This window comes from Triturus cristatus, chromosome 4_2 (genome assembly GCF_964204655.1).
Source record: "Triturus cristatus chromosome 4_2, aTriCri1.1, whole genome shotgun sequence".
Lineage (NCBI taxonomy): Eukaryota > Metazoa > Chordata > Amphibia > Caudata > Salamandridae > Triturus > Triturus cristatus.
In genome coordinates, this window is record NC_140586.1 from 467,088,164 (window position 1) to 467,108,463 (window position 20,300).

At 40.8% G+C, this 20,300-nt stretch overlaps 1 long non-coding RNA gene across 1 annotated transcript; it reads right to left on the minus strand.

The window, feature by feature from the left end:
- Window positions 1-19,375: 19,375 nt before the first annotated feature.
- Window positions 19,376-20,056, minus strand: LOC146834560 (uncharacterized). The gene is made up of 3 exons (XR_014960311.1): window positions 19,950-20,056; window positions 19,765-19,856; window positions 19,376-19,668 (listed from the first exon to the last, which is right to left on the minus strand). It is a non-coding gene; the product is annotated as an uncharacterized LOC146834560 (long non-coding RNA).
- Window positions 20,057-20,300: the final 244 nt, after the last annotated feature.

The following is a 20,300-nucleotide window of genomic DNA, read 5'->3' on the forward strand; positions in this document are numbered from 1 at the left end:
CAAGTGCTTCCTGCTTCACAAATTGTACGCAGGAATAATCTCTGTACTACCACTGTTTCCTTGCAACATGCTTTACTGAACTGTTTAAAAGTTGTTACATATGACATACATATAAAAACTCTGCACACATTTACCTTATTGCACATTTTTGTGTGTCAGTGCCTTTGTATTTCATTCATTTTGTGATCTGTTTCCACTTATCTACGCAATATGCTGCATACTTTCAAAGGGGGACCGTGTTATTTAAAAAAACATAAAAAACACAGAACTGAAACATCATGTTTAGAAAAACATCACTCCATGAGCTACTCGTTGGAAGCCTTTTTTGAATTAATTGAAGCTTTAAGGCAGTCCTGATAGAATTCTATCAACATAGCACTCCAACATTTGACCATATTTCACCATTCCTCTTTGCAAAACTGTTTAGTTTCTCTCAAGGTCTCAAGGGAACACTGACAGTCCGCGAACTTCAAATCATGCCACACATTACTGATTGCATTTAGGTCAGGGCCCGACTGTGCCCCTTAAAGACAATTCCATTTTTTTTCTTAACTTTGGCTGTATGCTTAAGGTCATTGCCAATCTAAAAAGGTATCCCCTGTTTGTAACTTTTTTTCAGAGGCTGAAGGTTTTCCTCAAGGACTTTCTTTGCACTGTGCTTCATTTCTATTTCATACTTTCCTGACTACTGTCACAGAGCATGCTCCTGAGAAACATTCTCTTAATATTGGTGCTGACACTACCTGCTTCACAATTCAGAATGAAGCTCTTAAAATGTTGGGCTGTGTTTGGTTTGTTCAATCCAAACCAGGCTGCCTGGAAATCACGTTCCAGCTGAACATTTCTACACAACAAAACAAGTTGTACATCTCCCACCTTCAGCAAAGTAGCAAGGAACCTATGGGACGAGAACAAACAAGGTAAATGGTCAAGTTGACTGCTACTGGGGTAGTAAAATACAGCATTATCAGAGTTCAATGGGTCCCGCATGGCTCTGGGCCCTGGCACCACTGCTCCTGCTGCACCAATAGTAGCTACACCCACTGTCCCGATGCTTCCTCAAAGACGTATCTTGGTTCTGTATTCATTTGCAATTTCTCTTATCGCAGCCTATGAATATTCAGCATCATTGACTACAACCTCAGTGTCTTTCAGACAGGGTCAATTTTGGTTTGCCATTAGTTATTAAAACTATACTTGGTGGTCTCAATTTATTTTGGTGCCAGATGTAAGTTACTTGTTGATGCACCCATATTTTGACATTTATGCAGCTTCACCCAATATTTATGTGTTTGTAGGTAGACATCCCCAGCAGATGGCACTGTAGGCAATTGCCTGTTTGATTTATTCACAGATACAACCCTCAGAGGTCATGACAGGAACCGCTACTTATATACTACCCTCAGCCTTTCTCTTTATCCCTCATACATTTCCAATCATTTGTGAATATACATAGGCAAGGAAAGTTTACATTTTACATAGTAGAGGATTAATTGATGACACTATATCTCACTGGGTTTATTCCAGTCTTGTACAAAGATGAGATAGTCCAGCAATGCAGACTACATTGATATTTTTGTATTCAATTTTAACTGTTTCAATTTGGTTGACTACCTCTGACAGTGCTATAGATCTACTAAAACAATGGAAAATGCAGCCAAGTTTTATCCAGTCTTGGCAAGTGGTAGCTGTGATATTTCACTTGTCACTAATAATACACCTTCACTGTATTAAGCAATCCATTTCCTATTCCTTTGCGACCTGCCAGATTCCATTCTGCTACTCGAGTCCAACAGAAAACCCAGATATCATCTTCTACCACAATTTGAATCTATTTTCCCTTATCAAAATTTGTTCACCATAGCACAAACCCATCTTGATCACAAAGTGCCACAAAAGCCATTTTATAATGCATGATGTGGGGTATGCTTGACTTTGCTAAAACAAGTATTACATTGCAACCACTTGGCTTGCAAGTCAGACCCCAACTTTGATTTCTATCTAGCACAGTTAACTCATTGCTTGTGGTCTCTAGAGCAATATATCCAACACACTTTGTGTTTGTTGGAAAGTGGATTATTAATAGTGATAAGTAGTGACTTACCACTAGTAAAAAGGCCACAAACACAATAAAAGGGTCAATCAAGGTCTCAATAAATTATACCCTTGCTCAACCCTTGATAGCTGGCGAGGAGCAGGCAGGTGTAACTTAGGAGACAGGTGTGTAAAAGCATTTAAAAACCCTAATACATTAAATAGGTGAGACACAACAAACAATAAAAATCCAACTCCAATTTAAAACAATAGGTTATATTGTTATGAATAAATAGCCAACAAAACAAAAATAAATCGAATGTGGGGAACCGGAGATATGAATTTGTAAAGAAGAAACACCTTCTAGTGCCTAAACACCTATAGCATCAAATTGGGACATCTGGTCACGCTTGACTTGCACAAAGTCAAAGTTTGAGGCTGACCGTTATGGAGCCTTGGTTGGATACGCTAAGTGGGGGGCTTGGTCAAAATGTTTGTTTTGCACTTAATCGTTTTTCTGGAGCTTTTTCACTCGGCGTCAAGCAAGAATCCTCACCAGACGGGATACGTCACAAAGTCATCAGCTTGGCTTTCTGTGAGGCCCCAGTAAAATCCTTGAAGTCTAGAGCTTACAGTGGGATGAAACTGAAATCTAGGCCTGGTTGTGGTTGAAGGTAGCCAGCTTGATTCTCAATGTAGAGTCAGTCACCTTTTGGAACTTTTTCCAAAAAGTTTACCAAGCTTCTCCAAACTTCTGGATCTTCTTCCAGAAGGTCTCCTTGAGTTCTCAAAGTGTCCACAACACCAAACCAGGGGACTAGAATTTCTGAGATATCCTTGGGATTTGGGACTAATATTCCCGCAATGCACCGGACCAAATCCTTAAAAATCCACAAGACGCATTCCAGGATGGGGACTTCTTGGTGGAGATGATGCAGGCAGACTCTGTTAACCTGTAGAATGTAGGGAGTGCACTCCTTAATCCTTCCTGAAGCAAGGTAAAGTACTTAGGACTGTGGTTCCGAGTGTGCAGCAGGTGCAGTCCTTCAGAGTGCAATCCTTTTGGGTGCAGGCCAGAGTTCCAGCAGGGCAGTCCTTCTTCTCCTTGTACTTTCACGCAGCAGCTTGACAACTCTTCCATAGTTATGTTGTGTTTCTGGGCATCAAGCAAGGGGGCTACCCTGACCAATGGGATGCATGGCGCCACCCAGGTTTATGACCACTTCCTCCAAAGTTTGGCATATTGTTGTCCCTGAAAGCACTAGTCTCTCAAAATTCAACATGAAGGAATTCTTAACTCGGAGGTTAAACTAGGTTAAGCCAACCCACTGCTGCAGCTAAGATTAACTAACATTCCCCTTCCATCCCTCTCCTGAATGCAATTACTGGGGCTCCTGTGCGGCTGGGGTGAGCTTGTGTTGTTCTAAAGTGTCATTCTCCCTTTGAAGACCAGTTTGGCCACCACTCCTCTTCTCTGTAGTTTCAGCTCTCCTCCCACAGGAAACCCATTGTCTCTCTAGCAGCCTACTTCACACCTCATTAAGATAGCTTTACTCAGCCTGGCAGAGTCAAGCCAATCATGAGAGAGCAGCTGAAAGGCTGGATTTTGGCATACAGAAATGAAAGTTGAATAACTTATTTTCTGTGATAGTTATAACTCAGTGGCAACTTGTTATAATAACTACCATTTTAAGTCCTTGATTGAAAAGTTTTAGCTCCTTCTTAGCAATACTTCTAAATAAATAGAACATTCCAATGTTAGCCTATGGAGCTAATTATATACACCTCACCAGGGCTTATAAAACATATTTTATAATGTTCTTGCTTATAGTTACATGACATCCTAACCTTGGGGCACCTAGGGGAGACCTAAGTGGAGACTTATATATAAAAATAAGTTAGACTACTACTTTGAAATTACCTTTAATTCCAAAGTTGAATGTGCATATATTTAATTTTAAAGACAGTCTACAAAGCAGGGCTTCCTTGAAAATGAGAGCAGGCAACACAGACGTGCACACTCCAGTAAAGGAAATCAACTGGGCCTCTAAACCTCCCTGCACTATTTAATACTAGGTGCTTATATGTAGTTTTGAATTTCCCTTGCCTTTTTATATACTAGGGATTCAGGGGACTGTCATTGCCAATTGTAATTATACCTAACCACCATGTACCTTTACAGCACAGCATTGGCCCTTGATCTGGTAAGCAGAGTCCATGGCACAGTCAGAGTTAGTTACCACCAATACCGAGCAAACAATTGGTGTGATCAGGGCAAAAAGCATGACTTTCTCACAGTGTTGTCATCCCAGACCTCATAACTATTCACAATCTGGAAGTCTTCACAACAGAAACAAGGCTACATTTTAACTTATCATACATCTTCGAGCATCTCAGCTGGATTCTATCTTTAACACTAGTTTGCACCCAGCATTCTGGTTGCAGTGCACCTTGGCCTTAAAAAATCATGCAAATGTAATTCACCAAATCTTTTTTCAAAGTCCTCTCTTTTTACTCCATCCAAAAACCAAATATAGTTCCCCACATTCTTCTTCATATATACTATTTTCTAAGCTATAATAAAACCCTAATTAAGCAGTTCAGTCTTGTTGCCCTGTGTATGCCAGCCTCACTCACGCTTAACTCCTTCCTATATAATTTAAATCTCACAGTACGTTGTTCAAAAAAAATAATTTTATAATCTTTCTTTCAAAAACTTACTATCACAGTCATGCCATGGTTATCCTGAAATTTATATTTTGTACTGGACAATGCCCTCCAAAAGTACAGTCTTTTATGTTTGTGCAGACTACCACTGTATTCAATTGACAACAATACCAATAATTTAGTACACAGAAGCCTGAAGCCGATTGAAATAACTTAAAGTGTCAGCCAGACAATTCAAAATTGTGTTCAAGGACATGCTACAAGTAGACCTTATCTCACACATCAATAACTCACAGACACATGTTAATGTTATCATAATATTTGACAACTACAAACTCACAGCCAAGTACATCACACTATGAATCTATGAAAACAAACCCTCAATTTCCATGGTACACTCCAGACAACAGCACAAGTACAAGAGAAATCCAATAGCAAAAGAAAACCTAGTGTATCTCTCATTTTGCCAGAATGCATAGCTACCTCCAAACACTCAGAATTGAGGTGTGAATGTATCCAACACCATATAAACTACCAAACAAGCCATCAACAAAGCCAGTCCCTTTTCAGAGTCTTGTGCACCAATCCTATAAGATTGCAGAGCACAAACTCACCTGGGAAACAAAAACTTACTTAATCAAAAGACCATCCTTGTCAAAGTCTAGTGTACTTACTGAATCCCTAAACCCACCGGGTCCAGACTACCATGCAAAACAGAAACAGGAAGTAAGATTTTGGACATGCTTAATTCCTGGAGGGACTCGTTATTCAACCTAGCTACCTCCACCTTAAGCGGCACCGTCAAAAGTGTTCCTCCTGCATTATGTCACAGTGAGCACGTAATTTTAGTGAGTCCCTCAAAATGCATGCAAGAAAGCAACCACCAAAATTACCAGTAATCCTGTGCTGTTGGTGAACTGTGCCCTACTATTAGAGTGCTTATAAACTAGGACCAGGGTGACAAATGTGACTCTTTTCTGTTGGAATGGTTAAAACCTTATTGAAAAAATCGCAGATCTTGTTACCTCCACCCAGCACACTCACCCTATTTTTCACAGATATATCAACCTGCAGGGGAAATCTAAAACAAAAACACTGAAGAAATTCCTGTACATGTTATCATACAGCACATTATCAAACCAAAATACTCCAAGAGCAACATGCTCAACCTCATCTTGTAAGCCCCTGCCAAAATTCACTGTGAGGGTCCGATGCCCCAGGAGCAAAAAAAGCACCTTACAGTCCCTGTCCCCATCCTTCATATCTCACCATTCCATCATGATCAGCCAAATAGAGAACAATGACATTCTTTTTATTCAAACCCCTCCTTCAACAGCCTCCAAGAAGAATTCAGCAACCTGCTAAACTCTCTGTTGCCAACATCATATCCAACACACTCTCCATTTACTCCATCTACTAAACAACTGTAAAATCCCATGACGAAAGTAATGCTTCAATGAAAACATGATGCTTCAAACCTCAGACAACAAGAAAGTAACAAAAGCAAAAAGAACAAATGATGGAGGGGATGCTGAACAATGCAAACATTCATTCCCAGTCACAGAGATCTGGGTTTAATCCATCGTTCTTTTGCTCACCTCGCCACCCCAGGTTGGACCCAGCCATATGCAAATCAGACTTGACCCTGTTCTTCATGGGAACAGTCCAGCTCGAACTGCCAAGCCAGGTCTTCCCTGGACTGGAAACAAGCATCCTGAGACCAGTTTCGGGGCATCACCCCTCCTCAGTCAGGCTAGCTTGAATCCAGTGGCGCAGTGAGCACAAAACCCAGGTCTGGGAATACCCTTACCACTTAGTGAAACAAAAGCAAAAAGAACAAATGTTGCACAGAATGCTGAACAATGCAAACATTCACCCCAGTCACAAAGATTTGGGTTTAATCCATTGTTCTTTTTCTCACAATACCATCCCAGCTTGGACCCAGCATATGCAAATCAGTGTTGATCCTGTTCCTCATGGGAACAGTGCAGCCAGAACTGCCATGCCAGGTCCTCCATGGACCGGACACAAACATCCTGGGACCGGATCTAGAGCATCACCTCTCATCAGCCAGGCTGGCTTGAATCCAGTGGCGCAGTGAGCACGGGACCCAAGTCAAAGAACAAATGATGGATGCAATGGAATTGGACAAATGTCCAGGACTATTTCACCCGATCCAAAGCACTCCACTCTGCATGAAAATTCCTCATTACGAAAAATAAAACCATTTCCAGAAGTGTACTTGTTGGACCTGCCAGCCTTAGGGAGGTCTTCTACCAAACGTTTTGCCTTCCGTCTCCATTTTTGCTGGCCTTAGGACCCTGCAATCGATACTCCTGCTAACCAATGCCTAAAACATGGCAACATTGTCACATACCCTATTGGCACATTAAATGTACTTATACGTCTCTAGTAAACTGGTACTACCTGTACCATGGGCCTGTAAATTTTAAGTGCTACTAGTGGGCCTACAACACTGATTGTGCCACCCGCTTTAGTAACCCTTTCAAACATGTCTCAGGCCTACCACTGCAGCCTGTGTGAGCAAATGTAAACTGCCATTTCCAAATGGCAAAATATACCTTTTGCCATGCCAAGACCTTCAATTTTAATGCAAATAAGTCACCCCTAGGGTAGGGCCAGAGGGCAGGGTGCAGTGTATTTTAAAAAATGATCACGTACTTTCAAGGTTTACATATCCTGGTAGTAAAAATCTCTTAAATTTGTTTTCACCACTGCATGGCCAACCTCTCCCATAGGATAGCATTGGAGTTTGCTTATTACATCTAATAAACTGTAACTTCTAAATGGGAACAGGTAACCAGTTCATGTTTGGTGTCTTTGAAATTGTAATGAAAAATCCTCTCTTATGGTAAAGTTGGATTTTTGATTATTTTTTTTTTAAATTACACTTTTAGAAAGTTATATATAAAACTGATTATCCTAGGTGCATTTATTCAAACAACGCTTTTTATTCTAGGTCAAGCAAGTACATTTTTTTAACCTGTGTGTTTATTCACAATGATTTTGTGATCATCCATGCAATTTATTTTCAAAACATACTTTTATGACAAGTTTAAGTTTCACACAGGTCATTAGAGTAAATTTTGAAAACAAATGTTTCTGTCACCGCGGTATAAGTGATGTCAGAGTTATGCACAATGATGTATGGTGTAAAAATGTTGCTTTTGATTATCTGAATGTGGTCTAACAGATGTGTTTAAGTGCTAAAATGTGCATGGAAAATCGGAAAATCATTGTGAATAAATACACAGGAACATTTCTTTTTTTACTTGACCTAGAATAAAAAGCTTTGTTCGAATAAATGCAGCTAGGGTAATCTGTTTAATGTATGTTTCAAGGAGGCCCAACCCAGCTGCTTTACAAGGGCCTAATCCCTAAAAATATAACTTTTAGAAAGCTGGCATTTTCCTGCCTTAGCCATTCAGTGTTTCTAGCCTGTCTCTGAGTCACATGACTCCACACACAATAGAGAGCTTAGGTATGTATGGATGGGCCATCACTATCAGGGGAGGGTGGAGCTGGGAACATCCCTACTTGCACTTGAATAGCCTGTGTCCTGTTAGAGTGTGTTTTTTACCAAACAGGAACTGACATTGAATGTGTTATCTGAAATAACAAGATACACTCTCAAAAGCAGGAATCGAGTCAGGAGTGGCACTTGATTCAAACAAGTAAGTAACAAGTGTCAAAAACATGGCATTAATCAAGAATAAAAACACGTAGTATTGCAAATATCAATTCATGGTAATTCAAAGAGAGAGAAAGAAACATTGAATATCATAATGCATTGAGACAGTATAACCTAATCTAATAATAAATGAATCAATAAATCAGCTAGCTGGGAGCACCTCTTCATGAAAGACACTGTACAAGGTGATCAACAAGTTGGTCAGTCCTATTATACAGTTGAAATGAGAAACTGGTGACCGCAGAATCAAAACATTAGCAGTGTGCTTGACTGCAGAACATAATAAAATCTGGACATTGTATTGAAAACAATGAGCGTCACTTCCTGAAAAATTAAGAAAGCAGAAGTTTCATAAAAGGTACAAAAGTGATAGGTTATTTTGAGCCATGTCGCTGTCATAGTTTCCGAAGGTAGCAAAACATCAGGTGAGAAGCTGCAATTGGCCCCCACCTCTTCTCTTAGCCCATCTTATTTTTCTAGATGACAGATACATCCTGTTATTTCTTCAAGATATCAATGTACAGTAAGATGTGCATGCAGAGGACAGGGGCTCGAGGACTTGTATATCAGAAAAGCAATGACTGGAGGTTATTGGCCTTCACAGGAGAGATACATCTGAGGTTACAGCAGGGCATGAGGCTTACTGCCTCTGTAGATGCTCAAGGCAGTGTGGACAATTTAGCACAACCCTGTCTATGGGCTGGCAGGGACATTTGAGACTCTCATGCTTCAGATGTGGACAGAATGAGCCTCAGTCACTATATAGTAAAACTAGACCCTGCTTCAGTCCTGTCTCCACCCAAAGTGCTGTACACTCACTGTAGTTAGTCTGTAGCTAGGGCAGGGGAAGGGAAGCAGGAAACCAGTGCACTTGAAAGGGAAACCTCTAGAAGCTTCTCCCTCTTCAAAGGAAGCACCTGGTACAAATATCAGACCTAAGATGCCAACTCTTCAGTACAGTTCTGTACTTGTGGAAGACTCTGCCAGGTAGAAGGACTGCTGTACTGATGCAAGGACTGCCACTCTGCTGGACTGCTGCCCTAAAGTACTCCTTGCATGCTGTGATGCCCTGCTGTCCTCCTGCCTGGGTAAAAAGGACTGAAACTACAACCTGTACACAGGACCACCAAAGTGACTCCAATGGCCAAGTCTGTTGTAACCTACACCTGGACTCTGCAACTGTGAGTACCGCCCTGCCAAGTGGTGCCATCCCGATCTGGACTTTTGGAAGTGGTCCTGAAGGTGCTCTGCCAGTCCATCTGTGGATTCAGCAGAACCGACACATCTTCTCTGCTGCACAGCGCAACCCTGAGCAGGACTGATGCATTTCCTCTGCTGTGGGGAAGGACTCTGCATCGCCCTCTCAGCCCACCACTTCATCGGAACCACTGCTGCACCACACAGGCCCTCGCATCGCAAATCCTTCATTGACCTCAATGAAGGACTTAGAATCACAGCTCCTAGGAACCAACGCATTGCCCTGACACAGCAACGCATCCTCGACGCCGGGCTTCACATCACAAGTCCCTCATTGATGGGATCCTCGTTGATGCAGTGACTTGCATCACAGCCTCAGACCTCCTCAAAACTAATGTCATTTGAATGACACTGCTCCCACATGGAATCTTGCAATGCTCTGCAGCCATGATTTAAGGTATTTTTGTTTAGTGGGCCTGTAGCTGGTCCGTGCTCTATCATGGAAGGCCTGAAATTGTGATGTTGTCATGGTCTGGTGCGACCAGATATCCATAGTTGGCGCTTTGTGCTTTTCGACTCTATTTTCACTAAAATCTTTAAAATTGCTTATCTCTAGTTCTATTAATTGGATCAGTGCCCTTTTGGTCTTGTTTTAATTATTAAAAATGGCTCTATGTTTCCAATCTCGTGTTGGATCCTTTTTCTGCGGTGTTTTCATTTTATTACTGTTTGAAAAGTTGCACACATACTTTACACCTTGCTTCTAAATTAAGCTTGACTGCTCTGCGCCAAGCTACCAGAAGGTTGTGCACAGGTTAATATAGGGTTGGCTTGTGCCTCACCCTGACAAGAAGTGTAATTGGTGCTTGAGGAAGGTCTCACCCACCCCTATTCCAAACAGTAACTCAATTTCTTAAAGTGCTATTTACAAAGCAGCTAACAGAAGCAGGGCTGTCTTTAAAATGACACCATACACCACAACGGTGCACACTTAAGTAAATTAAGTCCACTGAGGTCCCTAAACCTACAAGCCCTACTATATACTAGGCACTTACAGGTAGGATGTCTTGGCCAATTATAATTGCACTAATTACCATACACCTTTTACGGACAGAGCACTGGCCCTGGATCTGGTTAGCAGAGTCAAGGGCACTTTCAGAGTCAATAACCACCAGTATCATTAACAACAATGGGGGTGATCAGGGCAAAAAGGATGACTTTTCTACAGACAGCAACCGCCCACGTTGAGCACCAATGCAAATCTCCAGTGATGACTAGCTCTTTGTGCTACAACAGTGACCATCCATGATGCCTGACCTGTACTTCATGCCTACAATGACCTCCCTGCGGCCCCCATCAATGCATATGGCAGCTCCTCTTGCAGACTTGAGAAGGTAATTTTTCAGAAGGGAAACCTGGTCTTCCATTGTGGTCAGGCTGAAATTGTGACTTTCCCCTCACCCAGCACGCCCAGATAACTCCAAGTGGTGCTTTTTGGTACTATTTTCACTTAAAACTTTAAGAACTCATGATTCCGATTCTACTGCTTGCATGAATGTTGTTTTGTTGTCTTTTTATTTACTAAAATGTATTCTGTTTTTCTAAATTGGATTGGGATTTTTCTTGAGCTGTGTTTCCACTTTATTACCATTTGAGTGCTATATAAACACTGTACGCATTGAGTCTGAATTAAGCCTGACTGCTTGTGTACCAACCTCCCAGAGGCTTAAACACAGGTTTATTTAGAGACTTTTGTGGTGCACCCTGACAGATATTATATTTAATATGTTAGAGGGGCTTCCACCCCTCTTAACTAATAACCCGATTTCATACAACCATGTTATTGAACTCAGAAAAGACAACCTGCTATGAAAATCATGTTCTACCTCCAACCAGCATGAAATCTCTTCAAGTTGATACCCTCACACGCCTCGTTAGCATTCTACACTTCCTAATAGTTAAGGAACTTTGAGCGACATTTAAATATTGGACAGATTTTATCCTATTTGAAAATAAATATTGTGGACTAAAAGGAGCTCTCCAAATTCCACTCCAATATTCACCTACCATCCATAGGATGAATCTTAATTAAAAGTAATTGACCATCTACAAGAGCATAAAAACAAGTACAGCCTCCTAACGTACTATGTTTCCAGCATCGAAGCACATTGCAGCATGAATTCAGCTTCTATACACGTACTTAGCAATGCCCATCTCATAAATGTCAGAAAAGATTGCTACCTTCTGATCGTCATGGACCTCCTTCGGCCTTGATGATTATCAAGCCCTAAGTTACAGCCTTGAAATGCACATTTGCTTCTCATACTCAGCATTGCATTGCCTTGTCAACTGCCATCAATATTTATGAAAGAACCCTGTTGCTTCCAGGCTTCTCTTTATATCTACATGTACCATCATGCATTTAGCGAGAACTTGGAAAATCTTACTAGCCAACGTGCAACCCCACAGTCTTTGATGAACAAGGCATTCTAGTTAGATGTCCCAAGAATATATAAGAATCTAGTAACTATAGTCTAGCCAGTTATAGCTTATATACTTGTTTCTCCTTCTGATTTCTTTAGAAACACCTATATCTTGGATACAGAATAAATGCAAAAACTGAAGTGGTTTGTCTGCTGATTATCTCACTGCTTAATTGACAGCAATTAATTAACAAGGCAACCCAAGGATCTTACCACCGTCACCAACCTAACGCAGGTTTTCCAATGCTCATGTAACCATACCTGGCTTGCAACTTTTTCTTGAAATCTTCATAGAGCTTTATAATAACAATTTGTGAAGGTGTTGATGTTAAACCCTGAGCTGCCGATCAGCAAATCCTTCTGTGAAACATTCAAAGACAGGCAGCTATCTTTCATCCATTGTACAAGGTCATTGATGACAATATTAATAACCTCTGTGTTCTTCTTAATATTAACACTAGAGGGACGGGGCAAGCTGATCATTATCAGCATAACTGTGAAACTCCATGCCCTTCTTATATAGGAGATCATCGAGTAGCTGCATGTGTATGTTTAATGCTACAGAAAGTTAAACCACAGAGGAACATATCAGATATAGTTATCCTGTAATCCATAAATACAATATAAATCAGAACTGCATATAAAATTTGCCTAAACATTTAGCATATCAGAATAAAGTCTGATAATGCCCAGTAGCTGACAGGAAAACAGGAAAAAGGTATAAGATAATCACCCCTGCACATATTGACAGATCCACTGTAACCCTAGCTAGAAGGTGGCTGCCAATCGCATAGCTGGACATTTAAAATAGGATGAAAAGGCCTCCAGTCCCGATCAATTTACATTGACAGGTGTTGCAAATTAAAATACTGGGAAAACATATTGAATAAACGGTGAAGTCAAGTTTGTTGAAGAATGCAGCTCGATTTAACCCGTTCCGTGCTCATGACGGAACCACTCCGTCATGAGCCACGGGCGCCTTGTGCTCATGACGGAGTGGTTCCGTCATGCTGCGGCCGTTGGCGGCCCCTCCGCCCACGCGGCGCTAATTTCCCGCCTGTGCGGGCGATTAGCGCCGTGGGCGGAGTCATGACGGAACCACTCCGTCATGAGCACAGCTCGCCCGTGACTCATGACGGAGTGGTTCCGTCATGAGCACGGCGCCGCCGCTGTGCCCCCAAACCCCCCCCCCCAGCGCCGCGGTGGAATTCCTGCCGCGGCGAAGGGGTTAAAGGTTCATCCGCTCAGGTAGATCACATTCCAAAACACTGGCTAGATTTCAAATCTCCAAAGCCCCTCTCCCTGGTTATGAAAAACATTTATCCACAAAAGCTCCTCATTGGATTAACACACTCCCTTGTTATATTAAGGAGAGAACTTGAAATACTCAAATTCAGACATCACCCACTGGAAATACAAGCAACAACGTAAAGTTGAGATGTATGTGCAAACATAAAACTACCTCTGGATGACTACATCACAGCTTCTACGCAAAATTAAAATAGTAAACATAATATTTTAATGACCCCCTCATCTGATTTTCCTAACCATTTTTAAGCACAATAATGAATGCTTAAATTGTCTGCTCACCCTATGATCATTGACCACATTCCGGCTGCAGCAGTTCATACAATCTTCTTACATGTTCTCAAACTGTTTTAAGCTTCCTTAACTTATGAACAATGTTTCAAAATATATAACGTGATTCTAGTATGAAGACATTTTTTACAAGGCCAGAAAAACAGTCCACCTTAGGATCTACTTAAAAACTATTGATGGCTTCCTTAGAACATCAGTTGCAGAGTGGTCACTTTGACCTACAGTTTTCAGAATGTCAAACTTAGAAATTAAAGTTAGGGCACGGAAATTGGATTTTGACTTGGAATTTCATGGCATGGATGAGTGACAATTCGTGGCAATTCAATTTTCATTACAGAGCACACTCCAATGTAAACCTCACTTAACATGATTAATTTTATGGTTCCTTGTTGCAGAAAACATTGCAATTTTTTCAATGCATAATCAATATTAGCCTTCAAATTAGAATTACGTAATCAGATTGAAGCTTATGTTGGGAAATAGAGTCCAGGGGAAATAGAGTCCTGGGGTTAGCTCAAATTGCTATTGCCAGTGGCTCTGTAACCAAGGTACACAAAATAGGGGGAATGGGGCAATCTTATCTTGTTCCCCTGTACATGACCATATACAACATCCTATAATCAACTAAAAGCAAGCAGTCAAATTGCCAACACTAAAGCTCACAGCAAAAGTGAAGCGTAACTTCTACAGCAATACCATGCTCCCTGGTGATTTTGATAGTGCCTAGATTAACAGAGTTGATCATGATGGAGGCATTTTAATTGTCATAGTGTGTAGTCACAAACCTCATGAGCTGGGAAGTAAACCAGTAGGTCTCTAAAACAAAAAACACCGAGTCCCAACTCACAAGGTTGAGTCCTCTTTCAGCATCTAGCAATAACACTGCCACCAGCAGTGGGGATAAAGTTGACTGGCCTCACTCATTTAGATTATGTTTGTTTATAACTGTTTTCCTGGCAAAAAAAAAAAAAATATGCTCATGAAGAATTTTTGAAGCCACTGATCTGGTAATTATAGTTGGTCGGGCCTTTGGTGTTAACACTTAGCCAGCATTGATTTAACAGGATGACTGGCCTTTAAAAGTGCATTTTCCGGTCATTTCACCGGAAGGCAATGTTATTTTCAAAAAATGTTTATAGAACTTGGATGTAATACTATCTTCCGTTCATTAGACAGTCATGGTACTAATTCCTTCGTCTTTAGAAAGGTCATACAATGTCTGCTGCTTTTGAATATGATAGCTGAGGGAGATTGAGCTGTACAGATGCTTAAGAATGTTGCATTTCTCTACCTTTTGATATATGGTATAGACTTTCCTATAAAAACATTATTTATTTTGATTGGATCAGAAACAATCATATTTGTTGAGTTAATAATCGCTTCACTTTTATGTCTATTGCTGGTTGATTTTCCTGAGGCATCTAGAAGCTTCCCTATAAATTCTCCCTCTTCATAGTACCATTGAGCCACCACAGATCTGTCCTGTAGCAGTATTCTCTTAGAGCAGATTCTTAAGTTTCCTTATTCTTGCCCAATTTAGTCTGAATAAATGGCTTTTGGATATGGTTAAGCAACATCTTCAATTCTTGTTATTTTATGTTTCTTTTCATAGATGTAGATTTTGATATCAACCTACCATGATGTGTTTTTTTAAAGCCTCCCAGACTAGTGAAGAACCTACAGTGTCGAAATTTACTAGAGTAAATTTATTAATAAAAACTATTTTTCTAAGACCCAATCTCCATTTCCAAGTCACCATTTGTTCATTTGCCATCTATTATTAATGTTTATAACTAATTTGTACCAACTTCTCATTCAGGTGCACCATGATCTGAAAAGTAGTTCATAATCATGCATCCGGAATTAGCTGTAATGAAGAAGTGGTTATATAATAATCAATGCGCACTGTACAGATGAATCTCTTTGAGAAACAAGTGACTTCTCAGGCTTTGCCTCTAAGAATCTTTGAGAGTCATTACTGTACTTAAGCTTCTAATTTAAGTGAACACTTTGTGTTTATTATGCAGTTAAAATGTCCACCAATTATTAACTCTCCTTTTAATGACAATAAGGGTGCAAGATATAAGTGAATCACTGAGGACATGGGGGTCATTGCCCACTATATGGTGCCAAGGAACGCAGCCATGACCTCGGATAGGTGTACAAACAAATATTAAATCCACAAAAGAAAATATCCTGAGCATTCACAAACAAGAATCATGCTATTCCTGCTTGTCATTTAGCTAATTTATAGATTTTACAAGTTCATTCTAGAGTCGCATTGCATTTTGGTGCTTCAATACTTTTTTAGTATTGCCATTTATATTTACTTTTAACTTTGCTTTCTGAAACAGTGAGGCCTGAATCCCCACTGCTTTAAATGTATAAATCAGGTGCTTTAGCCCCCACCTTCTTTTACTTGTCTCAGCTGACATATCTGAAAAGCCCTGAAAAGTGAATTAATTGTCTACTTTATATAATTTGTTCTAAATAGCATGACGAAGAGCTTTTTCTTTGACCTTATAGTTGGCAAAATTTATGAGAGTAGTTTGAAGGTGTGAATGTTGTTTCTGGGTTGAGAAAGGAACTCAATGATTTCTATATATGATCACATCACCTTGACAATCTTGAAGGATATGATTTCAGACCAAGACTAAAATCAGTCCCTATTTTATTAGTTCCTGACTCCCATGCTACAGGGATGCCCACAATTTGCTTCTTGCTCTAACCTCTAGATACTTGTTGTAAGAATTGGCTTTTTGGTAGAGGTGGGTAGAAGCCTCACTCAGGCAACATTCAGAATTCTTGTCAGTGTAAACCACAAAAGTCACTAAATCAGCCTGTGCTTAACCCTCTGGTAGCTTGGCACAAAATCAGTCAGGCTTAACTTAGAGGCAATGAGTGAAGTATTTATGTGGTACACAAACAGTAATACAGTGAAAAGACAACACAAGAAAAATCCCTACCCAATTTAGAAACATATACTATATTTTAATAAATAAAATAACACAAGACCTACACAAATCCAATCAGTAGAACCAGAAATATGCTATTTAATTATGTCAGTAAATGTAGCACAAAGTGCCACTTGCAATCATCTGGTTGCTCAAGACCGGGGCACAGTCACAAGTTCAGGCTGCCCACAATGGATCATGGGCCGGGTACAGGGACCAGGCTGGTCCCACTGAAAAATTATCTTCAAGGTCCACCATGAAGAGTTCTATTCATGGTGAAGGAGGCTGCAAGGAGAAGGCGAAGTGTTGTTGACGCTTGTCACTGGGTCGGGCATCGGGGATGGTCGTCGCTGTAGCGTGAAAAGCCAGTCAAGTGTCGTGGATGGTCATCGAGGTCTGTTGTAGCTAAAGGGTGAAGGGCAGGTCTTATGTTGCTGGTTGCTACAGTCTGTCATTGTGATTGCGAGGAGCAACTTCCACTGGTACTTCTTGTTGGCAGTTGTCACAGGTTGCAGTGTTTTGGCATGAAAGAGACTGTTCACGAGGAACCAAAACTTCAGGATTCTCACCTTTTCTTTAGGTGGAGTAGACTCTGATACCAGACCATGGTCATAGACCTGGGGGCACCTCTTGGGTATCAGGAACTCCATCCAGCAGAGCAGGGCCATTTGCAGGTCCAGACAAGTCTAGTTGCAGCAGATCAGCCAGGACATTGCATGGAGGCCGCTGAATATTGCTGTGTCCCTGTCACTCACACAGGAGGGCAGCCAGCTGGCCCTTGAAACCCCTCTGTTTAGCCTGGGATGAGGGCAACAGTACTAATCTTCCTTCTCAGCGAGCAAGGCAGTACTTCAAGCAGCATGGCAATCCTTCTTCTGTAACATCCACAGGTTCAAAGGTGTTCACATGGGTGGCTCTGGAGACTCAATATGTATGCCTGGTGCTAGCCTTTGAATGCCTGGATTCCCTGTCCAGCTCCACATCTGGTCCTGAAACGTTCTTCTGCTTCGCCTGTCAAGGCTACAAACTGTCTGGGGTTGAGAAAAGGAAAGGCAGGCCTGATGTCAGGTTCAGTTGTTTGTGCTGGAGGCAAAGCAGTTTAAAGTGTAAGTGGGACAGGGTAAAGCCCCTTGCTAGTCATCCTGCCAGGATGCCCCATCTTGTTCACATCTAAGCCCCCTTGTGTTACTGCCTGGAAGCAATGCACAAACCCCAACAGCAGAGCAGTTGGACACTGTCAGAAGGTGCAAATGGCTGGGACAAGAACATGCTGACCTTACCATTAAAGATGATTTTAAATCACAATTCTTTTGAGGTTAGACAGCATATCTCTACCTGGTCCTAATCTTAAATTAGCATGTATTGAATGTAATATAACCCAATGTTAGTCAATGGGAGAGATCGGCCTTACAACAGTGAACAATGACTTTGAGAGTTTTTAACTGCCAGGACATGTGACTATTTAGTACACATGTGCTACTTTTTAAATACAATGCACTCTGCCCTGTGAGCCTTTAGGGTCTACCCTATGGGTGACTTATAAGTATTAAAAAAAGAAAGTTTAGAAAATTGAAAGGTTTATTTTGCCAGGTTGAAATGATAGTTTAAATCTGCAGTACAGTCTGCAGTGGCAGGCCTGAGACATATTTTAAAAGGTTTCCTTAGAGGGTGGCACAAGGAGTGCTGCTGCCCACCAGTGGAATTGACTTTCGAGGCCCTGATTCCATGAAGCACGATTTACAAGGGTCTTACAAGTAAATTGAATGTGCCAATCAGGTGCAGTCCAATTTTACCATGTTTGAAGGAGAGAGCACAAGCACTGCTGAGCAGTGGTAAATTGTATTGTAGAGTCCTAAACCCAGGTGGTTGAAAGCAAAATCTTTGGGGGAATACCACACTAAGGATGTAAGTTCTAACACTTGTGTTAATTGTTAATCCAAGAAATCTCTTGAGAGAGTGTTCTAACAAGGTGAATCACTTAATTAGAATAATAAGTAACCCTAAAGAGCAATGGCACATTGCTCTTTAGGGTTACTTATTATTCTAATTAACCCCTTCAGTGCTCATGACGGAACGGTTCCGTCATGAGCCACGGTTGAGCTGTGCTCATGACGGAACCGTTCCGTCATGACCACGCCCGCGCAAGATTCCGTCAGCACAGCGGCGGAATCTGCGCAGCATGGAAGGGGTTAAGTGAGTCTACTCTCGAACTGGTCATGTTTCTCATTGATATGCCCTATTTTTTTGATCAATAATGAAATGGTCTCTGTCTTAGCTGCTTTTATAATCTTTAGTTTATTTTAAAATACAATTACACATTTTGAACATAATGGCTTGCCTTCCTTTGTTGGACTTTGTAGCCGTTGAAATGTAATGATCTACCCTGTTAACCTAGACATTACCAATTAATTTTGTTGCATTACCTTTTCTGATTCACTTGGGATATTTGGATCAATGGTAATATTTTCTGCTAGCATTGTTAGTGTTAGAGCAAAGGGTAAACCCAAAGAGTCCCTGGGACCTGGGTATTAAACAGTATAAAGGAGGAAAGGTCCCAGAGTATACAAGTTTGTTGAAAAATAACATAAATTCGATACCAAAGGATATTTAAACAAAAAATTGATGTCAAAGTGTTATTTAATCACACAATGACAAAATACACATTTTTCATAAATATGACACTAATTAAACAGTGCGGGGTGCCATACGAAGGAAGAGGGGTAGTGAATATAGTGAGGTAAGGGGGAAGTGACATATAAAATATGTGAAACAGTCACAAATTAATTGTAAGGCAAAACAATTTTAAGCCACACAATCCAAATGGAATTCATCAATTTGAATGTAAATTATTTACAATAACCATGTACAGAAAGAAAAACACAGTGTGCATTGCACTGTTGAAAGTACTGGCAATGTCATATTGTCGACGTTTCGACCCCTGGACATGGGTAGGTAAGTTGAATCCTTACTAACGGGGTCTTCTTCAGGACAAAGGGGACGGTATAACACGGAGAGATGGCACCTACAATGATATTGAATCAATGATTACACATGTATGTTGAGTCCTATACAAGAAAGGTAAAAAGGGACTCAATATGGAGGAAATCGCTATATTTACCATGTTTTCAGATGGACATATGGTCACTGTTGGCTTGGCGTCAAAAGGCGCGGGGGCTGCTAGGCTCCAAACGAGGGTGGGGTGATTTACACCTACAGAGAATTGTAAGGTGTCATTGTAATACTGATCCATGAAACAAATAATGGATTCTTAAAAGTTCAAAAAGCTGGGCATAAATGACTTACTCAATTATAGTTAGGAACGCATCAGAGAAATTAATAACTCCAAAATCACACGCCGTGGCGTACCATCGGTGGGAACAGTGAAATCTATCACAGCGAGATTCAGCCTCTATAAATACAAGGTAGAAGAACGACAATGTAAAAACAATTAAAAAAACCAAACCTAGAGGAAATACAGCGCAATAGACAAGGTACCAACCCTATCGTCAGCAAATAGAGCTTAAAGTTGAAATGGAGATAATCGACACACTCAACATCCGACCCAACAGATAAGCTACGGGTCGAAGTGAGAGATGAAGAGAAACAGCCACAGTGCTGTGCCCTCGTTTGAAAGTGAAACAATCCAAATGTGCA